Genomic DNA, 2500 nt, shown 5'->3' with positions numbered 1-2500 from the left:
TCACTCCCGGAGACTCCCGCGTGTGTGCTGCGAAGGGGAGGTGAGGAGAGCAAACTTGCGGGCGGTGTTGGCGGCACTAATATTTGGGCGGTTGGGCGGCCTGTCCTTTTTGTAGGTCAGGGGGACTAATGTGCCTTAATGGTAGAATGATGTTGGGTCATGTGTACACATACACGCACTCACGCACGCACACGTACATACTGCAATGTAGTATATTTTGGGAGGAACTTCCATGTTACGTCTTTAACAGATTCATCTATATGCATTGAATCTTTTAGAGAAAGTCTAATAGGTAAACATATTTTGTAATACCTGTGTGGCTTGTTCTGTTAATCTTTCATTCCTTTGATCGTCCTTCGTAAAACTGTCGGTAGAGTCTTAAGCCAAAGAATCTTAAGGAATGAACGGACAGTAAGTCTGTATTTGCGCGAAAGAAACGTGACGCAGAAATACAGTTTAATTTTGCATTCCAAATTGACTTGAGACTGAAGACGAACAGTCGATTTCTATTAGACAGATGGTATGGCCATGTCAATATGACGGCATGAGATCTGCTGTGTACTTTGCACTGAAAATAAAACCGACAGTTACTCTCTTTTTCTGAACTGTCTGACTGGTCGAGACGCTTCCTCTCTCTGACTTTCGACTTAATAAACAGTCTCGTAGAGTGACAAAGACTCGTAATCAGTCACACGTAAAATATGTACATGAAAGAGCCGGATATTTTTGTTTTTCTTCGCCAACCGACGAAATTCTACGAAACGGCAACACTGAGGCTTTGTTCATCATCCTGCAGCTGATAGGGAATGTCCCACGAACGTGAGAGTGCAACGTTGCAAAACACGGAGGGAAATATTTGTTGACAAGGAGTAGCTTTGTTGATTTGTTGACAAGGAGTAGCTTTGTTGATTTGTTGACAAGGAGGAGAAGCTTTGTTGATTTGTTGACAAGGAGTAGCTTTGTTGATTTGTTGACAAGGAGTAGCTTTGTTGATTTGTTGACAAGGAGGAGAAGCTTTGTTGATTTGTTGACAAGGAGGAGAAGCTTCGTTGATTTGTTGACAAAGGGCGCGATGTGATACACTAGACTCAGGATAATCTCTAAAGCAAGAATTTCCTGTTTACTAGAATCTGAATACAATAGCAATTACATGCGGAAGAATTGATATTTTTAGCTAAAACTCTTTCCTAGAACACATATATAGTATCAGTTCGAATAGAAAGATGGACAAAGGAAAAGTTAGCGACTGATATTGCTCACCAGAAACGACAGGACAATGTCTATCTCCCGTTCTTACAAGCACACCGTCTCTTTTATGTAGAAACGACCGAACAATGAAAGGGTTACGCGAACGAGTAACTGTAAAAACGTATTTCTCCTTTTGGGGCGTTTGCCTCTTCGGAACAGCATCCACGGAAACGTTGATAAACAAGGGAATAGCAAAGAAAATATAAAACCGGATATCAACACCGCTAGACTGATAATCACCCAGAGAGATTAAATAGTAATTTTAGTGGAAACTTTGAATTAATGGATATATATCCTAATTCTCTCCATCAACATATATAAAATAACAAAATAACAGCATGTGTTATTTGGATAAGAAACTTGCAATATGGCTTTGTTCTAATAAGCTAAACTTTAATGTTCAATCCCCGTTGTATTCCAACTTTAATGTTTAAACTCCATTGTATCGCATTTCATTATTTTTTATGTAATGCTTATTCTGTCTATTGGACCTCCGAAGAAGCACGGAACGAAATAAAGCATAAAGATTACACAGTATAAACAAGAAAGTTTCGCTTCAATATATATGCATTGGGTAAGAAAATAATCTGGATAAAGAAGATGAAACATTCTCCAAAAAGCGAGTAAACATAATCACACCACATTGAATATCTGCTTTGCTTGTACATGTTAAAACTGCATACCTGAACTAAAACGCTCTCTCAACTACACACTTAGAATATCAATGACGATAAAAAGATAAAGACATAGGAAAAAGATAACGACTGACTTAGCTTAGGTGTGGTTCAACATTTTCATAAGCGTACAAAGAGCAATATCTTTGCTGACCCTCCCCCCCCTTCCCCCCTATAAGCGTACACCTGAAAATGCTGATGCTGATGTCCCGAGAAAATGTTCCTGATAGTCTTGCTCCCCCTTAACGGCCTGAGGGGGGGTTAATTTCCAAAATTAGGGGTCATTTTCCCTTGGGAGAAGTTTCAGGATCATTTCCAATTGGGATGGATACCAGAACCAGGTAAGTCTGAGAAATATTCAATACCAACTATTGAATATACAGGCAACATGAACACTTGATACGATCTGACACTGCTATTTTCATAGAATTTTGAAAGGCGTGCGAGCGGGTTTAACTCCCACTAGCATGCACTTTGTACGCTCGTGAAGATGTTGAACAATCTTTAACCACCACTTACCAGAAACGACAGAAAGAGGTCTATGCCGCTCATTGCATATCGTCACAAACGTTGAAAAT

The 2500-nt window shown here is 39.6% G+C and overlaps 1 protein-coding gene across 3 annotated transcripts in view; it reads right to left on the bottom strand.

Annotated features, from left to right (window-relative positions):
• Positions 1 to 2500, bottom strand: part of LOC113828328 (G-protein coupled receptor moody) — a 48526-nt gene that overhangs the window by 45871 nt on the left and 155 nt on the right. For 2 of the 3 annotated variants that reach the window (XM_070144567.1, XM_070144565.1), the window contains exon 1: positions 2442 to 2500. This exon is cut by the window's right edge and continues 127 nt beyond it. The exons of the other annotated variant lie outside the window; for it this stretch is intronic. The gene's annotated coding sequence lies outside the window, so the exon portion shown is untranslated. The remainder of the gene's footprint in view (positions 1 to 2441) is intronic. 3 annotated transcript variants of the gene reach the window in all.

The sequence above is a fragment of the Penaeus vannamei genome, chromosome 32 (assembly GCF_042767895.1).
Source record: "Penaeus vannamei isolate JL-2024 chromosome 32, ASM4276789v1, whole genome shotgun sequence".
In the NCBI taxonomy this organism is placed as follows: Eukaryota; Metazoa; Arthropoda; class Malacostraca; order Decapoda; family Penaeidae; genus Penaeus; species Penaeus vannamei.
This window is presented reverse-complemented; position numbering and strand designations above follow the sequence as displayed.